The sequence below is a fragment of the Mustela nivalis genome (genome assembly GCF_964662115.1).
Source record: "Mustela nivalis genome assembly, chromosome: 15".
Lineage (NCBI taxonomy): Eukaryota > Metazoa > Chordata > Mammalia > Carnivora > Mustelidae > Mustela > Mustela nivalis.
In genome coordinates, this window is record NC_139034.1 from 28,624,221 (window position 1) to 28,645,584 (window position 21,364).

The 21,364-nt window shown below is 36.8% G+C and overlaps 1 pseudogene across 1 annotated transcript; it reads left to right on the plus strand.

Annotated features, from left to right (window-relative positions):
• Nucleotides 1–19,343: 19,343 nt before the first annotated feature.
• On the plus strand, nt 19,344–19,815 carry LOC309849184 (large ribosomal subunit protein uL15 pseudogene; annotated as a pseudogene). The gene has a single exon. The product of its transcript is annotated as a large ribosomal subunit protein uL15 pseudogene (transcript).
• The last annotated feature ends 1,549 nt before the right edge of the window (nt 19,816–21,364 follow it).

Genomic DNA, 21,364 nt, shown 5'->3' on the forward strand with positions numbered 1-21,364 from the left:
TGATCCAAAGACTGAGCCAAAAAATTTCACAAAAAAAATGAAGAGAAGAAACCACATCAAGAAGGGCAGAAAGGGTTGAGATGTGATAGGGAGTTAAACCCCACAGGTCTGGCCTCTGGGGGTAGGGAATTGAGGGTGGAGAGAAGACTGAAACAATCATACCATAGAGCCCACATATGGAAGACGAATATCCACAGCATTTGGCTTTGAAAAACAAATTTCATGAACTTGTACAATCAGAGGGACTTAAAGCCTAGAACATTAAAAATCAGTGGGCCTGGCTCTGGGAGAACCCAGAGGGCAATAGGAAGCTGAGGCCCCTGCCTTTAAAAAGACAGGACAACAAACAGCCACAAAGATACAGTATAGAAACAGCAGTTAGAGAAATGCCTGGGACATATGGGAGGGAGAATTATTAACTAATCTCAGAGTTCACTGATGAACATCTTCATGAAAAAAAAGTTAAAAAAAAAAAGAGCTGGAAGTCACCATTTCCCTCCTCTCTCCCCCAGAATAAACACATGGCCACATGTGGAAACCAGCACAGCACCTGGCATTCACTGCCTAACTTGCTTACACCACATCCTAGCACCTCCAGCCAGGCTTGCTTCAGTTGGCACTGTGGGTCCCCTACCCTAAAGGACCTGCAAATGCTTTGCTGGCACTATATCTTCTGACTTCCCACTTTGAGGGCAGCAGCGATGGCTGATTGCCTCCCAAGGTGGATGTGTGTCCTTTTTGGACTAATGCCCCCAACCCACATATGCTTTGTGGGGTGGCCCCAGCCACCCTGGTCTCAGCACCAGCTATGTGTCCCCTGTGAAAAAGGACCAATGCCACCTTGTTAAAAGTGCATGCCTTGAACACTACTTTCAAAAGTTAGAGACCAATTGACTTTACTACACACAAAAACAGACACAAAGAGGCAAAATGAGGAGACATAGGAACATGTCCCAAATGAAAGAACAGGACAAAGTCATGGCAACAGACCTGAGCAAAATGGAGATAAGTAATATGTCTTATAGAGAATTTAAAGTAATGTTCATAAAGATACTCACTGAACTTGAGAGAAGAGTGGAAGAAATAAGTGACATCCTTTACACACACACACACACAAAAAAATCAGAGATGAATAAAACAATTGAAATTAAAAATACACTAGATGGAATAAATAGCAGGCTACATTAAGCAGAAAAATGAATCAGTGATCTGGAGGACAAAGTAATGGAAAGTAATCAAGCTGAGCAGTTGAGAGAAAAAAAAATGCAAAATGCAAAATAAGAAAAGACTTAGGGAACTCAGTCAGTGACTCCATCCAGCATAATAACAGTCACATTATAAGGATCTCAGAAGAAGAAGGGGGGGGGGACAACAAATTTATATTTAAAGAAATAATAGCTGAAAACTTCCTGAATTTGAGGAAAGAAATGGAAGTCCAGATGTAGAAGGCACAGAGATTCCCCCAACAAAAATCAACAAAAGCAGATCCACACCAAGACATACTGGAATTAAGATGTCAAAAAGCAGTAATAAAAAAAGAATTTTATAAGCAGCAAGAGAAAAGAAAACAGTTACATACAAAGGAAACCCTATAAGGCTATCAGCAGATTTTTCAGCAGAAACTTTGCAGGCCAAAAGGGAATGTCATATGTTCAAAATGCTGAAAGGAAAAAAATCTGCAGCCAAGAACACTCTATCCAGCAAGGCTCTCATTCAGAACAGAAAAGACAAAGAATTTCTCAGACAAATAAAAGTAAATGGGAGTTCCCCTGCCTACCTCTCTGACTACTTGCGGTCTCTGTCTATCAAATAAATAAATAAAATTTAAAAAAAAAATTAAATGGAAGTTCATGACCTTTAAACAAACTCTATAAGAAATGATATAGGGGACTTTGAGTGGAAAGCAAAGATGATATAGGAGTAAGAAAAGTAAGAAGCACAAAAGCAGTAAAAATAAGTATACCTATAAAAATGAATCAGGGGGCTCACAAAATAATAGGAAGTAAAGTATGACACCATATTCCTAAAACATGGGGAGGAGAGGAGTAAAAAATAAGTTCAAAAGTAAGGAACCATCAACTTAAGATAGAGTGTTACGTGCAGAAGAGGTTATATACAAACCTAATAGTAACCACGAGTCAAAAACTAGTAAAAGATCTGCAAAAGGAAAGAGAAAGAAATCCAAGTATAATCACTAACAGAAAGCCGACTATATGGTGAGAGAGGAGAGCAAGGCAAGAAAGGAACAGAGAAAATCCACAAATACAAACCCAAAACATAAAAAAATAGCAATAAATATATAACTATCAATAATTACTTTGAAGGGTACCTGGGTGGTTCAGTCAGTTAAGCATCTACCTTCAGGTAGACCTACAGTAGCTCAGGTCATGATCTCAGAGTGCTAGGATTGAGCCTCACATTGGGCTCCCTGCTCAGCAGGGAGTCTGCTTCTCCTTCTCCCTCTGCCCCTCCTTACTGCTTGTGCTCTCTCTCTTGCTCAAATAAGAAAATAAAAATCTTTAAAATAAAAGAAAATAAAAATAAAAATAAAAAAATTACTACTTTGAATGTAAAGTGACTATACACTCCAAACAAAAGTCATAGAATGGGATGCCTGCCTGGCTCAGAGTGTGAAACTCTTGATCTCCAGGTCATGAGTTTGAGCCCCACATTGGATGTAGAGCTTACATAAAAAAATAAAAATAAAATGTAGATTATAGAAGTTAAAAAAAGACATAGGGTGATGGAAAGGATAAAACACAAGACCCATCTATATGTTACTTACAAGAGAGTCACTTCAGACCTAAATACACATATAGATTGAAAGTGAGGGGACGGAGAAACATTTATCATGCAAATGGATATCAAAAGAAATCCATGGTAACAATTCTTATATTAGACAACATTGACTCTAAAACAAAGACTAATAAGAGACAAAGAACACTATATAATAATGAGGGGAACAATCCAACAAGACCTAACAATTGTAAATATTTATACACCCAACATGAGAACACCCAAATACATAAAAACTTACATAACAAATATAAAAGAACTTCCAGGGGGCATGTATCAATAATAATACAGCAATGTAGGAGACTTTAACACCCCCACTTACATCAATGAACAGATCATCTAAATAGAAAATCAACCAGCAAAAAGTGGCTTTAAAAGACACACTGAACCAGATCGATTTAGAAATATTCAGAACATTCCATCTTATAACAGCGGAATACACAATCTTTTCAAGTGCACACAGAACATTCTCCAGAAGAGATCACATGTTTGACCACAAAACAAAACTCAATAATTTCAAAAAGAGTGAAGTTATACCATGCATCTTTTCTGACCACAACACTATGAAACTAGAAATCAACCACAAAATAAATCTGGAAAAAGTACAAATACACAAAGGTTAAATAACATGTTAATTAACACTGAATGGGTCAACCAAGAAATCAAAAAGGAAGTAAAAAAATACATGAAGACAAATGAAAATGACTACCTCAAAAAGCAATAAAAATCTCAAATAAACAACTTAATCTTACATCTAAGGTAGCTTTAGGTGTAAACCAAAACTCAAAACCAACAGAAGGAAGGAAATAATAAAGATTAGAGTCAAAATAAAAGATATAGAAACTAAAAAGACACCCCCCCCAAAAAACCTAAAAAGACCAATACAACAGATCAATGAAAACAAGAGTTGGTTTACTGAAAAGATCAACAAAATTGATAAACCTCTAGCCAGGTTCAGAGAGAGAGAGAGAGAGAAGCCTCAAATAAGCAAAATCAGAAATGAAAGAGAAGAAATAACAACCAACACCAGTAAAATAAAAAGGATTGTAAGAGAATATTATGAAAAGTTACATGCCAATGAACTGGACAACCTAAAAGAAACACAGATTCCTAGAAACATATAACCTACCAAAACTGAAATAGGAAGAAATAGAAAATTTGAACAGACCAATTACTAACATCAATGAAATTGAGACAGTAATCAAAAAACTCCCGACAAACAGAAGTCCAGGACTGGAAAGACTCATAGTGTGAATTCTACAAAACATTTAAAGAAGAGTTAAAACCTATTCTTCTCAAACTAATGGAAGGGGAAAAAAAGAAGAAGAAGAGGAAGGAAAACCCAGTTTCATTTGAGGCCAGCATTACCCTGATTTCAAAACCAAATAAAGATACAACAAAAAAGGAAACTACAGGCCAATATCTCTGATGAACATGGATGCAAAACCTTCAACAAAATATTAGAAAACCAAATCCAACAATACATTTAAAAAAATCATTCACTATGATCAAGTGTAATTTAATCCCAGGATACAAGCATGGTTTTGGGGAAACTGGACAGCTACATGGATGAATGAAACTGGACCACTGTTTGTCTGTCTTTCTTTCTTTCTTTGTTTCTTTCTTTCTTTCTTTCTTTTAAGATTTACTTATTTATTTTAGAAGCAGAGAAAGCACAAGCAAGAAGGGCAAAGGGAGAGGGAGAGAGAATCCCAGGTAGACTCCATGCTGAGCGTGGAGCCTGATTCAGGGCTCAATCCCATGACCCTGAGATCATGACCTGAACCAAAACCAAAAGTTGGACACTTAACCAATTGTGCTACCCAGGCACCCCTGGACCACTTTCTTATACCATACACAAAAATGAACTCAGAATGGATTAATAAGGACCTAAATGTGAAACTTGAAACTATAAAAATCTGAGGAGAGAGCACAAGCAATAATTTCTCCGAGGTCAGTTGTAGCATCTTTCTAGAAATGTCTCCTAAGCCAAGGGAAACAAAAGCAAAAATAAACTATTGGGACAACATCAAAGTAAAAAGCTTCTGCACTGCAAAAGAAACAACCAATAAACTAAAAAATAATCTTGAGTGGGAGAATATATTTGTAAATGACATATCTGATAAAGGGTTAGTATATAAAATATATAAAGAACTTAGACAGCTCAACACCGAAAAAACAACCCCCCTCCCAAAAAAACTTCCTCAAAAAGTTAAAAATAGAACTACCCTATGATCCTGTAATAACACTACTGGGTATTTACCCAAAGAAACACAAAAACACTAATTCAAAGGGATACATGCACCCCCCTGTGTTTACTGCAGCATTATTTACAATAGCCAAACTGCAAAAGTAACCTAAGGGTCCATTTATTGATGAACTAATAAAGATACAGTTTATATATACACTGGAATATTATTAATCCATAAAAGAACTGAAATCTTACTCTGCAACAACATGCTTGGAACAAGGTTATGATGATAGCATACAATTATCTTAAAATTAATTTTAATTTTGCAATGCCTGTATGACTCTTTCAGTTAAGCATCTGACTATTTCCACTCAGATCATGATCTCAGGGTCATGGGATCAAGCCCCATATCGGACTCTGGGAGTCTGCTTGTCCTTCTTCCTCCACCCCTCCCCACACTCACACACACAACTTACATGTTCTCTGTGTCAAATAAATAAAATCTTTTTAAAAATTAAAAGTTTATTTTTAAAAATTCCTGTGACTTTAAACACATAAATATCTCATACTATTGTATAAGAACAAAATGAAAATGCTTTGTCTAGGTCATATGTTGCAAAAATGTTTTCCAGTTTGTTGTCTTTTGACTTTATTTATGGTCTTTTAATAAAATATATACATATTTTTATTCTGTTCATTTCATTAACCTTTCTTTTAATAGCTTCGGAGGTTTATTCCAGGCTTAGAAACACCTTTCTATGGTAAATTGTTTTAAAATGCTACCATGTTTTCCTATAGTACTTTTGTGACATTAACTGTCTTATATTTAAATCTTCAATGCATTTGGTACACAAAGTAGCACTGTGAATGTGTGTTGTGTGTGTGTGTGTGTGTGTGTGTTTATAAATGGCTACCCCATTATCTCATTTCTTTTTACAGAATAAGCAACATTTCTCATTGGATGTAATATGCATACCTTATCATATACCATATTCCTATCATAGAGTTATCATACATTTCCATATATACTCTCTATTCTGTATCATTAATTTCTTTATTTATAGAAACAGCATTCCAACATCTCAATTATTATGGCTCCATGTAATGTTTTAAGGTCTGGTAGGTCTAGTCCATTCTTATTGCTCTTCTTTTTCAGAAGATTTTAGTATGAACTTTAAAAATCTAGTTCCTAGCTCCCAAATTTATTTCTCAGGGAAGTGAAGGCAAGGAGTATCAGCAGCTTAAATGTACAACAATCTTGGAATTTGTTGGGATCATGTCAAATTTAAAGAATACTGGCTCTACCACCTACCAGCTTAGGCAAGTTACTTGCTCTGCTAAAAAGCCTGTTTCTTTATCTGTAGAATTGTTGGAAGAATACATACAAATCACTTAATACTGTGTCCAGCACAAAAGTGCTCCATGTGTGTTCATGGTTATTATACCTTCTCATTCTGAGGTTTTTTTAAATGACTTCAACTAAAAACCTTACTTGTTGGCTTTCCTGTTGTCTGAATAAAATCATGTTTTATTCTTCCTTTATACTTAGTACCAGTATGTGGTACCTGCTTTTTCTTTGGTGGCCTTTCACCTCTCCATCATGGCTCACATCAATCTGTGCTTCTCCCCTGTTGCTTCACACCATCCTAACATTCAGTGCAATCCTCAGATTTTCATAAACCCCCTCCTGCCCACATCTGGCCTGTTTAAATTGTTCTTTGTAGCTCACAGCTTCAAAGGCCCTACCCTCCCTTTACCCTCCTACTCCTTCCTTTTCTGCCCAATGGTCTATTCCCTGAGAGTTGCTGATCCCAGTTGACTTACCTGACTATATTGTAAGTCATAATAAAATGAGATGGCTCTTAGGTTTGACACTAGAACCCAGAAGCACATTAACTTAAATGTATTTCTGGTTGATATAATTTATCCAAGGGTGTTTGTGAAGTCATCTTAGCTAAAACTCCTGAGCTCCAACTGGCTTACCACCCCATCTACATACTACTTTTACCCCTCTTCTTCTGTAAGCAGTCTTCAGCAAACTGAAAAGCATTCACTCATATATCTTCTTTTCCTCTTTTCAAAGGTATCTCTACAAATATTCCCACTTGCCTGTAGAGTTTTTGATTAACACTCAAATTAAAACTTTGAAACTGCAAAAGGGAAACCCTACAACTCTAGAGTCTCCTGAATTCTGCATAAAGTTTGCCTAAGTGGAGAGCCAGAAAGCTATGTGCCCAAAGCCCAGCTTTAACAAGAAGATTAGTTTGGGCTTTGCTGTAAGAGCAGGTCAGGAAACTTCTCATGGTTCTGGATCCCCAGATATAGCCCTAAGGTGAGACTTCCCAGGATAGCATTTCCAGGACTTGGGGCTTCAAAAAATTTATAATATTCTTCCAGATATAAAGACCTCTATATATGAAGACCCACCTCTATGCCCTCAAATATGCAAACCCTAGAGTAATTCCTACTGACAAGGCTACTCCTGTAGGGGAACCAGCTCTATTCTGCAAGCCATCTCCACAAATATTATTTTCTGACTCCCTTTTTGGGTCATAGAAAAGAAATTTCAGGGAAGGGAATGAGAGCATTGTCAGCAGCTTAAGTTCACACCTTTTTATGCTTTTATTATATTTCCTAGTCACATCTAAACAATTCATTGTAAGAAAGAAATGCTTTGGCCTTTGGCAGTATAGGATAGAGTTACTTAGTCTCCGCCCTCATTCTCCCCTTTTCTCCAATATCCCATCCTCCACTCTCCACTCACACCTCAGTTCCTATTACAGCCTCACCAGTTTTCCTCCTTCCTTCTTCCTGCTCCTCCTTATCCCACACACAGCTATCAGAATAATCTTCCAAGAATCCCTCTTACATCATGAAAAAACTTAGTGACTCCTGGTCCTTTCTCCCTTCCCACTTTCTAGGCTCAGTCTGAGTTCCATCTCCTCCTTGAAATGTATTGCAGTGACCTCAGTCCCCAAGGTCCTTTGCTCCTCAAAGTTCCCATAATCAGAACTGATATTATTGATCATGATGTACAGATTATTCACTTCCAGAGTATGTTCTGATTGAGCTGCATCCATTCTAATCCCTAATGCCTATGCAATGCCAGTTGTTAAATATTTTGACTGTCATTCTCATCTATACAACCACCATGCTACTCCACCATACATTTGACTACTTTATACATCTCATACAAGTGGAATCATACAGTATTTATCTTTTTTGTGAATGACTTATTTCAGTTAGCATAATGTCCTCAAGATTCACCCATGTGTCAGAATTTCCTTCCTTTTAAGGCTGAATAATATTCCACTATATGTACTACATTTTATTTAACCATTCATCTCTTGATGGATTCTTGGGTTGCTTCCATCTTTTAGCTATTGTGAACAATGCTGCTATGAATATGGGTATACAAATACCTCCTCAAGACTCTGATTTCAATCCTTTTAAGTATATACCCAGAAGTAGAATTTCTGGATCATATAGTAAGTATATTTTTAATTTTTTAGGAATTGTCATATTGTTTTTCATATTTTAAATTCCTACCAGTATTGCACAAGAGTTCCAATCTCTCCACATCCTCACCAACACTTGTTATTTTCCATAAAGGTAGAAATTTTGGTCTGCTGTACTCACTGGTATATGCCAAGCACTTAGAATGGGGCTTGGCACAAAGTCAGCACTTTAATGTATTTACTTATTGAATTCAACTGTAGAATTGCTATTAACCAGGTGGCCCAGCACAACCTGAATTTGAATCTTGGCTCACACATGCAAACATTACACCTTGGACACATTATTTGACACCCCCCGAAATTCAAGTTAACACTCATCTATAATAGCACCCATCTCAAGGGTGTTATGCAATTCAATAAGATTATGTAGGTAAAGCTACCAGCCTAGTTTATCTCATATATTCCTTTCCTTTCAACCTGATTCTAATAGCACATTAAGCTATCAGTAGTATCAGTAAGGCTATCAATAACCAAGGTTGATTAAACAGAAAACTCTGCCCTTTTTGGCAAATTTCATTGGACTACCTATCAACCTGTGAATCTGAGAGAATCTCCATCAACTAACTACCTTTTACATTTCTTTGTTTTTCTTCCTAAAAAAAAAAAAATATATATATATATATATATATATATATATATAATCATATTTATCTATTGTTCATCCATCTTCTGTACCAGAATGTAAGTCCCATGTATGTAAGGTCCTTATCCATCTTGTTTATGGCTTTACTTGCATAACCCAGAACATCTAGCACATTAAACTCCTCAGTAAATATTTGTTGAAGAAATAAATGCATTTAAATAGATACTAATCACCTACTATAGGCACTATGCTTACTACCAGGCATTCTGATATAAATAAGACATATTTCCTTACTCCAAGAAGCTCACACAGTTTAATAATGCAATGATTTATAATCATTTGATTTGTTTATAAATGATTTATAAACAAATCATTAAATATATTGTGAGATGCACAGTAAAAATAATACACAAAAATATAAATTATTAAATCCATATGGAGTCCTAAATGTTTCAATCAAAAGAGGATTGAATGGATTAAAAAAAAAAAAAGACCCATCTATATGCTGCCTGTGAGACTTACCTCAGAACTAAAGATGCAATCAGATTGAAAAGGAAGGGACATTTATCATGAAAATGGAAGCAAAAAAAAAAAAAAAAAAGCCAGGGTAGCAGTACTTTCATCAGGCAAAATAAACTTTAAAACAAAGACAAATAAGAGACCAAGAAAGGCATTGCAGAATGATAAAGGAATCAATCCAACAAGCGGATACAACAGTTATAAATATCTACACACCCAACACTGGAGCACCTAAATACATAAAGCAAATTAGTAATGGACATAAAGAAAGAAACTGATGGTAATAAAATAATAGCAGGGGACTTTAACCCATCACCTACATTAAAGGGTAGACCATCCAAGCAGAAAATCAACAAGGAAATAATGTCTTTGAATGACATATTGGACCAGATGGACATAACAGATATATACGGAACATTCCACCATAAACAACTAAGAACAACATTCTTTTCAAGTGCACATGGAACATTGTCCAGAATAGATCACAAATTAGGTCACAAATTTTTGGGACACAGCAAAAGCAGTTCTGAGAGGGAAATACATAGCAATTCAGTTCTACCTTAAGAAACAAGAAAAAGCTCAAATAAACAATGTGATTCTGTACCTGAAGGAACTAGAAACAGAATAACAAACAAAGGCCAAGATGAGTGTAAGAAAGGAAATAATAAAGAAAGGTGCAAAAATAAATGATATAGAAACTTAAAATATAGAAAATATCAATGAAATGATGAACTAGTTCTTTGAAAAAATAAACAAAATTGATTAACCCTTAGCCAGATTCATCAAGAAAAAAAAAGAAAGGACACAAATACAATCAAAAACAAGGGAAGAGAATTAACAAGTGACACCACAGAAATACAAGAATTATAAGACACTATGAGGAAAACTTATATGTCAACAAATTAGACAACATTGAAGAAATGGATAAATTCCTAGAAACATACAATCTTCCAAAAGTGAACCAGAAAGAAACAAAAAATCTACACAAACCAATTACAAGTAACAAAACCAAATTAATAATCAAAAAACTCCCAACAAACAGAAGTCCAGGACCAGATGGATTCACAGATGAACTCTACCAAACACTTAAAGAGGAGCTAATACTTACTCTTCTCAAACTATTCCAAAAAATAGAGGAAGGAAAGTTCCCAAATACATTCTAAGAAGTTAGCATTATCCTGAGACTAAAACCAGATAAAGACACCACAAAGAAATAAAACTACAGACCAGTATACCTGATGAACACAGATGCAAAAATCCTTTAAAAAATGTTAGCAAACTGCATACAATACATTAAAAAGATCATTCACCATGACCAAGCAGGGTTTATTTTGATGATGCAAGGATGGTTCAGTATTTGCAAATCAATCAATGTGAAACACTACATCAACAAAATCAAGACGTAAATTATGTAATCATCTCAGTAGATGCAGAAAAAACATTTGACAAAGTTGACACATATGATAAAAATTCTTAACAAGTGAAGTTAGAGATAACATACTTCTACATAATAAAGACCATTTTTGACAAACCCACAGCTAACATCATATTCAATGGGGAAAAACTGAAAGTTTTTCTTCTAAGATCAGGAACAAGACAAAGATGTTCATTCTTGCTACTTTTATTCAACATTGTCTTGGAAGTCCTAGCTATAGGAATCAGACAAGAAAAAGAAACAAGAGGCATCTATATTGGTAAAGTTAAACTGTCACTATTTGCAAATAGCAAGATACTATACATAGAAAAGCCTAAAATCTCAACCAAGAAACTACTAGAAGTAATAAGTGAATTCAGTAAAGTTTCAGGATCCAAAATTAATACCCATAAATTGGAAGTATTTCTATATGTCAATATTAAAGTAGCAGAAAAATTTTAAGAAAAAACACCATTTACAAATGTACCAAAAGGAATAAAATATCTAGGAACAAACTTAACCAAGGAGGCGAAAGACCTGTATTCCAAAAACTAGAAAATGTTGATAAAGGAAATTGAAAATGACATAAAAAATGGAAAGATATTCCATGTTCATGGATTAGAAAAATTACTATTGCTAATATTCCTATACTACACAAAGAAGTCTACAGATTCAGTGAAATCCCTATCAAAATACCAACTGCATTTTTCACAGATAATACTAAGCAAATAATAATAAACAAATAATACTAATACTAAACAAATAATACTAAAATCTGTATGGAAGCACAAAAGACCCCAAATAGCCAAAGCAATCTTGAGAAAGAACAAAACTTGAGAAAGAACAAACCAAATCACAATCCTAGATTTCAAGATATACTACAAAGCTTTGGTAATCAAAACAGCATGGTATTGGCACAAAAACGGACACATAGATCAACATAACAGAACAGTGAGCCCAAAAATAAACCCTCTATTATACAATTAATCTTTGGCAAAGGAGGGGAGAGTATAACAATGGGGAATAAGTGGTGCTGGGAAAACTGGACAGCTTCATGTAAAAGAATAAAAGTGGATCACCTTTAAATACCATATATGAAAATAAACTCAAAATGGATCAAAGACCTAAATGTGAGAACTGAAACCATAAAAATCCTAGAAAAGAACATAGGCAATAATTTCTCTAACATCAGTCATAACAACATTTTTCTAGATGTATATCCTCAGGCAAGGGAAACAAAGCAAAAATAATATAAAACTAACTAACTAAATAAATAAATAAATAAATAAAATTAATTAGAATAAAAGCTTTCACACAGCAAAGAAAGCCATCAACAAAACAAAAAGACAACTTATTAAATGGGAGAATATATTTATAAGTTGTATGTACAATAAGGGGTTAATATTCAAGCTATATAAAGAACTTACACAACTCACACCAAAAAGCAAACCATCTGTTCAAAAAGTAGGCAGAAGACCTGAATAGACATTTTTCCAAAGGAAACACATGGCCAACAAACACATGAAAAGATGCTCTACGTCACTAATTATTAGGGAAATGTAAATCAAAACCACAATGAGATATCAACTTATACATGGTAAAATAGCTAAAGTCGGAGGCACCTGGGTGGCTCAGTGAGTTAAAGCCGCTGCCTTCGGCTCAGGTCATGATTCCAGGGTCCTGGGATCCAGCCCCGCATCAGGCTCTCTGCTCAGCAGGGAGCCCGCTTCCCTTCCTCTCTCTGCCTGCCTCTCTGCCTACTTGTGATCTCTTTCAAATAAATAAATAAAATCTTTAAAAAAAAATCTTTAAAAAATAAATACATAAAATAAAATAGCTAAAGTCAAAAAGATGAGAAATAATAAGTATTGGAGAAGATACGGTGAAAAAGGAAAACTCATGCACTGTTGATGGGAATGTAAATTAGTACTGTCACTGTGGAACACAGTATAAATGTTCCTCAGGAAATCAAAAGTAGGAATATCACATGATCCAATAATTCCACTATTAGGTATTTACCCAAAGAAAATGAAAATACCAATTCAAAAAGATATATACACCTCCATGTTTATTGCAGCATTATTTATAATAGCAAAGATATGGACACACTCTAAGTGTCCATCAATAAATAAATGAACAAGGAGATGTGATATAGAGATAAATAGATGATAGATTAGATAGATATACATACATGCATATACATACACACACATACACACTAGAATATTACACAGCCATAAAAAAAGAATGACATTATGTCATTTGAGACAACATAGATGGACCTAGAAGGTATTATGCTAAATGAAGTAAGTCAAACTGAGAAAGACAAATACCATACGATTTCACTCATAAGTAGAATCTTTAAATGAATGAATAAATAAATAAATAAACAAAAAAGCAGTATCAGACCTGTAAATACAGAGAACAAACTGATGGTTGCCAGAGGGGAGGAAATGGGGAAATGGGCAAAATGGTTAAGGCGAGTGGGAGATACAGGCTTCCAGTTATGGAATGAATGAGTCACAAGAATAATAGGCACAGCACAAAGAATATAGTCAATGGTATTGTAAAAGGGATTTACCATGTATCAGGACAGATGGTAGCTATACTTGGGGTCAACATAGCATAATGTAGAAACTTGCTGAATCTCTATGTTTTACAGCTGAAACTAATGTAACATGTATGTCAACTACATAGATAGATAGATAGATAGATAGATCGATCTTTGGAGCCCATGGTCAAGGAAGGCTATTAAATAGGAAAGCGTTTCTTAAAAAGTTTTGAAAATAACTAGTTTTCCAAGTAGAAAAAGAAGTAAAGGCATTTTATGTGTGGGGGGGGAGTAAATTAAAGTCACAAGAACAGTACATATAAGAACGTATTGTGTAAACAAGTAATTTTGTGTAGCTAGAAGTAAAATTAAAAGGAGAGTGTGGCAGGAATGGATCATGGAAGCTTATTTTAACATCATGTTAAGATTTGATCTATATAGGCAGTCAGAGCCACAAAAACATTGTACACAGCAAGTGACATGATGAGATACCCATTTCATAGAGCTGATATGGCCCCCACATGCTGAATAGCCAGTGGGGGGACATCAGAGCTTTGTGGAGCAGCCCACCATAGGCATGGAACCAAGTGTTCTGCTTTCACGCTATGAGGGCTGGAATGGGCTGCTAGACTGGCCCCAAATCCACCTTTGCAAAACCAGAGAGGTGAAATCTCTGTTCTAGCACTTTAAAAGAAAGTTTTCCCAGGGTTCTTGTTATCCCAGTTTTAGAACAGCCACTCAGGTTAGGATAGTTATATGGAATGCGAAATAAATAGTCACAGGACCCTTGGCTTTAACATTCCACATTTCAAATTCCTTTTTATCTATGTAATTAAGCTATCCTATACTTCTTTTGGCTCACTAGTAATAAAGAGGGTGTCTATTAAGCTAGAGCTAGTTCATATCATTTGAATCCATATTGGGGGAGGAGAAAAAGCTGGTCGTCTCAGCCATTTTACAGGTAGCCTTCTCTTGGGTGCAAGACTTCACAAGGGGAAAAAATTCAGTTCAAACATCTTTGAGGACTTTCATCAGGACACTTTGAAACTAGCTTAAAATTTACTTCCTCTAGGAACTTTGTCTCTACTTGCCTTCCCTCCATTCCACATTTCATCCTTACTACACACTGTGTATGCAACATATCTGACCCAGATTCCATGTATCCTAACAAGAGACATTCTTCACTGTATTAGTTTCTAGGACTGTCAGAACAAAGTACTACAAACTTTGGTGGTATAAAGCAAAAGAAATTTATTGTCTCCCAGTTCAGGATGCTATAAGTCCAAAATCAAGGTATTAGCAGGACCACATTCTCATTAAAATCTGTAGGGGAGAATCCTTGCGTCTCTCCTAGCTTCTAGTGGTTTTCTGGCTATCTTCAGCTTTTCTTGGCTTGCAACTTTCTGACTCCCATCTCTGTCTTCATTCTTACATAGCATTCTCTTTGTATCTTTATCTTCACGTATAAAGGCAACAGTCATGGGCACCTGGGTGGCTCAGTCAGTTAAGCGTCTGCCTTCAGCTCAGGTCATGATCCCAGAGTCCTGGGATTGAGCCACTCATTGAGCTCCCTGCTCAGTGGGGAGTCTGCTTCTCCCTCTGCCTCTGCTACTTCCCCGTGCTCATGCCCCATCCCTCTCAAATAAATAAAATCTTAAAAAAAAAAAAAGACATCATTCATATTGGATTAGGAGCCCACTCTAATGCAGTATGACTTCATTTTAATTAATTACAATGACTCTATTTCTAAATAAGATAATGCTGAGTGAAATAAGTCAAGTAGAGAGAGTCAATTATCATATGGTTTCACTTACTTGTGGAGCATAAGGAATAACACAGAGGACACTGGGAGATGGAGAGGAGAAGTGAGTTGGGGGAAATCAGAGAGGGAGACGAACCATGACTGTGGACGCTGAGAAACAAACTGAAGGTTTTGGACGGGGAGGTGGGTGGGGAGTAGGGAGAGCATGGTGGTAAGTATTAAGGAGGACACATATTGCATGGAACACTGGGTGAGGTGCATAAACAATGAATTGGAATGCTGAAAAAATTAAAAATTAAATTAAATTAAGTTTTTAAAAAAGATCACATTCTAAAGTACTGGGGGTTAAAATTTCAAAATATCTTATTTGAGGGGACACAATTCAACTCCTAACACATTGTTCTCTTGGTGACTCACCTGCAGTATTTAGTCCAATGCTGAGAATGTGACCATAAATGCTATTTACTTGTGTGATTTAAGTTACTAACTCATTCATCTGCCTGTCTGCAAAAGAACACAATAACACCATTACTCCTTTGTGCCAACACACCAAACAGCTTCACTTTTAACAAAACTGGAGAAAACAGTGAGTGGGATTTGGTCAAAATCGTGGTCATCCTAGCTGAAAGCTGGAATGAGAATTTGTCAGTGTCACTTATGATATATGGAAATGTTGAACTTTAATAGAGTATAGACTTACAAGGCATACTCAGGTATTTCTGTGCTCTCCTAGGAGTTTAGGTCTTTTAAAAGACAGAGTATTACTTTCAATCACAATGCCACTATAATCAGTAATGGCAACATTTTCTTCAATTTACCCTCAAGGGCCATAGAATCTCAGGCTGCCATCCGTGCAATTAGACTAACAGCAGGCAAAGAGCTAAATTAGGGGATGGAAGAAGAATTATGCTACCAAATCAAATATGGGTTTGTTTTTAATTAACTAGTCAAACTTGTGGTAGGGAAATCTGTTCTGATTGCACCCTGTCATTTATACATGTAAAATATGTTAAAAGAAAAATATATATTCTATCCCTTTTTAGCAATCGACAGTTTTCAGAGTCCTTTCTCATTAGGCCCTTTCTAGTGGGACCCACAGGACTTAAGTTAATAATTGAGGGAGCTACCCCTATGCCAAGAAGTGTCCCTGAGAGCAACCAGGAAGATGGTTTGTGTGCCCCTCATTTACTTTATTCTGTCCAAGCAAACAGTTGGCAAGAGGAGGCATTTCCTATTGCCTGGGCAATGTTTTAATTAGTGTTTAAATATTTGCCATCCTTTCTTTATCTTTTGGTTAAAATTGCAGAGTTAATGTGATACAGATTTGTACCTTTTGCTGAGTGAAATGTAGGTTTCATCCTATGAACTAGAGCTATGTTCTCCACAAAGAGCTTCCCCTCTACCCACCTCCACTACTTGTCTTTCATTTTATGCACTGTATTAATCTTTTGTATCTTCTCAGTGCCTGCAGGTTACCAACAAATTGCCCCCAGGCAGTTCTAACACATTAAGTTTCAGCAAACCGGGCACTATATGTGACTCACTGCAAAAATTTAAGGACTCTTAAATCAATCTCTTTGAATACGAGCCCAGAAAAATATCAGTCCTGGGCAAGAACCTCACCAACTGATGGATATTTTGGGGTCAAGGTAAAATGAGTTTCTGGCCTCAGGCTAGTTTCTAATGGACAATGGGTCTGTGCCAAGGACTCCTTCTATTCCTGCTAATGAAGCTCTGTAAAGTTTCAGCTGCACTCAGGCTAACTTGGCTTCTTGTAACCTGATTTCTCCAAGCCTCACCAGCTGGGGTGTGTTTAAAGAGTTACACTAACAGTAATAATTCAAATTTCACTGGTTCTTGCTCCTACCTATTCCTTCTGCTCCTAGCCTTTGCTTTTTTTTTCCCAGTACTTTTAGTAAAAGTACCCTTCCTGCTTTAACATACAGTCAACTCTCTCTGTATACAACTCTTCACAAATTCAGTAGGAGCAGGACAGAAAAGAAACATGAATGACTGACATCATTTTCACTCTTCCTCACTGATAACAAATATTTAGTTGAGTCAAGCTCATCCTGTCTGGCTTTCTCTGCCCCACAAGATGAGCACCCTCTCAAGCATCTCCTCAGTTCTCATCAGAAAAGAAGTTTCTAGTAGTCTTTTCCACCAGAACTGCCAGACATGCCAAACGACCAGTTCTGAATACCACTTAGACTCTACCTGAGGACTCGAATAGTCCTGAAATAACTGCTCACTCCTCTGAAAAATACTTGTTTGAAATTAAAAGGTTTGGAGCTCTTATTCCAACAACTGCAGACAATAATTACTGCCAAGCTTTTTATAAAAGAATACTAAAAAACTGGATGAAATATTTTTTAAATGTTTGATGGAATAAGAAAGTTAACATGATAGTGAATAATTGTCAGAACACAACCTACAAGAAGACATAGGACAGAAAAATTATGAGGAAAGCCCTATAATAGCCCCAGCTCACTTCCATGAAATAGTTTCCAGACCATGGGAGGGAATACTAATGCAGATGCAGTCCACAGACACCCTATGATGAATCGATGCACTTAAGGGTTTGGAAAGACCGATGTGGCTAAAGTTATCAGGATACAAGGGAAAGAAAGAGCTTCAGGGAAAGAGAACTGGACATCTATAGAGGGTCTCCCTCAGATTCAAAGTACTGATTAGTGCATAAATGGGATGAAACTAGCAAAAGCCAGGGAAGAACTCTAACAAAGAATTATAAAGAACAGTACCTGGGTCCATTATCTTGCTCCTCCAGGATTGGTCCCTTTGAGTGAGGATGAAAGAGGTGCAGAGAAATTATATTCATTCATCTTTACCATTCCATAATATTCATCAGCCAACCCTGCCTTGAGGACACCATGGCAGATGAGACAGCCCCAGTCTCCATGCTATAGAGGTCACAGTTCTGTGGTGACTTAGATGTATCACCATCACCAGGAAAAGGAAGGGCCTATCTACAGGTTCATGCCAAGTTCTGGCATCCCATGAACTATCATTGAGGGAGAAAACACAGGTCTGAGAATATTGGAATATCTCAACAGACCAGAAGAAGGCAGAGGGAGATTATTCAAAAAAGGAATATGGGGCATTCAGTGTTGAGGATCTTCAGTACTAATAAGAAAAGATCATCAAGGCCTTGTGGTAAGCAGAAAAAAAAAGTATGATATCAACGTGTGTGGATATATATGCATATGAAGTTAAAGAGAGGTAACTAGAAGGAGTTACAACAAAATATCAACAGCATTACCTTTGAGAGAAGAAAATGATACCATTATAAGCCGTAAAGTGAGCTCCTCTTCTCCTCCATACTCTTTGTATTACTTGATTCTTTATGAGAACATATTTGTGTGACAATTTTATAAATGAAAAATCCCAAGTAAATAAACAGATTTAAAGATTTTTTAAAAAGGGGGCGCCTGGGTGGCTCAGTAGGTTAAAGCCTCTGCCTTCGGCTCAGGTCATGATCTCAGAGTCCTGGGATCGAGCCCCGCATCGGGCTCTCTGCTCAGCAGGGAGCCTGCTTCCCCCTCTCTCTCTGCCTGCCTCTCTGCCTACTTGTGATCTCTGTCTGTCAAATAAATAAACAAAATCTTTAAAAAAAATAAGAAAAAAATAAATAAATTTTAAAAAAAAAGATTTTTTTTAAAAAGCCCCTGGTCTCACATGAAGACAGGAAAATTGATTGTCCCCACCAGTCAGATTGGAAAACTTCATCATTTATAGAAATTAAATAAGGTATTCAGAAAGTTCTTACCTTGGTAGTAGGAAATAAATAGTCCTCTATTAAACAGTGTTTTAGTCCCATCTTACAAATATTAAAAGTAAGATTTAAAAGGCTCAGTTTCTAAGAAACTTAAACTGCATTCCATCACAGAACAAAACTCAAGAAACTTATAAGAATTAAAACATAGTCATAACCCAGCAATAAAAAATACATAATGTCTAATATTATACCAAAAAATATTGGGCATGCTCTTTCATCTGGGCTGCCAATATACCATCCAGACTGAAGAAGACCTGAAAACTTCAAAGCCACAGGACCCATGGCCAAGGACACATCAGCAAGCACTGGAAACACCCAGAAAGCCTGGGGGATGCTAGCAGCATGCATCACCCCAGAATAAACTTCCACAAATTATCACCCAGGTTACTTTGGAAAAGTGGGTATGAGGCATGATCACTTCAAGAGGAACCAGAGCTTCTGCCCAACTGTCAACCTGGGTAAACTGTGGACCTTGGTCAGTGAGCAGACATAGATAAATGCTTCCCAAAACAAGACTGGACCTATTCCTATCATTGATGTAGTACAACTGGACTACTACAAATTTCTGGGGAAGGGACAGCTCCCATAACAATTTCTCATCATGAAGACCAAATTCTTCAATAGAAGAGCTAAAGATAAGATTAAGGGATGGGGGGAGGGGGAACTGTCTGTCCTGGTAGCCTGAAGCCACACAGAGGGATGTTCATTAAATGTTAACAAGTAACTTAAGAAAGAAAGAAAGGAAGAAAGAATGAACGAAAGAAAAAAAGATAGAAAGAAGAAAAAGAGGCATGCAAAGACACAGGAAAGTATTGAGGAAAAAAAATCAATCAGATGAGACAGCCCCAGTCTCCATGCTATAGAGCTCACAGTTCTGTGGTGACTTAGATGCATCACCATCACAGAAAAGATATCTTAAAAAGTTAAACTTTTAGAGATGAAAGCTACACTGGAAGAAATTCAGCAGACAGAACACTGAGAAGAAAATACCACTGAAATAAAACACTTAGAAAAAACTTTAAACTATAGTACAACTTCAAACTGTCTAATATACAGGTAACTGGAGTCCCCAGTGAAAGATATAGAAAGGAAACAGGAAAAATAATGCCCAAATAATGCCAAATAAATAATGGTTCAAAGGTTTTCCAGATTTGATTAAATCAAATCAACATAGCCAAAAAGCTCCATAAACCTTGAGGACAAGAAATATAAGGAAAACTACAGCAACACCCACTAAAATCAAATTGCTCAAAATCTCTGGTGGATAAAAAAACAAACAAATGAACACATAAACAAACAAACAAAAAACTTGAAAGCAGCCATAGAAAAAGCTATAGGAACAAAAATAAGACTGACAGAAAATTTCTTGCTAGAAATAACACAAAGGGAAAGAGCAAGATGGCAGACGAGTAAGAGACCGAGATATCATCATGTCCCAAGAATTCAGCTAGATCATTATCAAACCATTCTAAACACCTACAAACTCAACAGGAGATTGAAGAGAAGAAGAGCAGCAAATCTAGGAACAAAATATCTAGCACTTTCGGGAGGTAAGATGTGTGGAGAAGTGAATCCAAAGTGATGCGTCCATAGACCACAGGGGGAAGGGCCAGCTTCCAGCAAGCAGTATTGTAGTGGAGCACAAAATTGGAACTTTTAGAAGTCTGCTTCACTGAGGGACATCACTCCAGAAGCTAAGCACAGGGTGGAGCCCTAGCAGGAACAGTTTGGTCTCAGGACCAACGTGGTCACCAAAAAACCAGGGATTTCTGAGTGTGACAGAGTTTCCAGGTATCAGAGTGGGGAAGCCGGCTACAGAGATGGAGCCAAGCAGTGGGCTCTCAGCTCATGGTTACCTTAAACCATGATCCGAGGCATGCTCTTTGAGCCAGAATCCCACAAGTGGCAGATCTGGGGAGACCCCCTCCCTCCTCCAGGCAGAGTGGCATGGGAGTGCACTGCAGGAATCTGTTGGGTTTGGAGACTCCAAACAGGGCCATGTGCCAGAGATAGAAATGCTCAGTCACATGCCAGGTGAGCATGGAGCACAGCCAGAGACCAGGAAGATGGGAGGGATTGACTGTTTTTCTCTGAGGACACACTGAGGAGTAAGGCCCTGAGCTCTTGGCTCCTCTGGGCCAGAGATTGGGAGGCCGCCATTTTCATTCCCATCCTCCATAGATGTACAGAAAGCATTCAGGGAACAAAAACTCCCAAGAGTGAACCCTGCACAG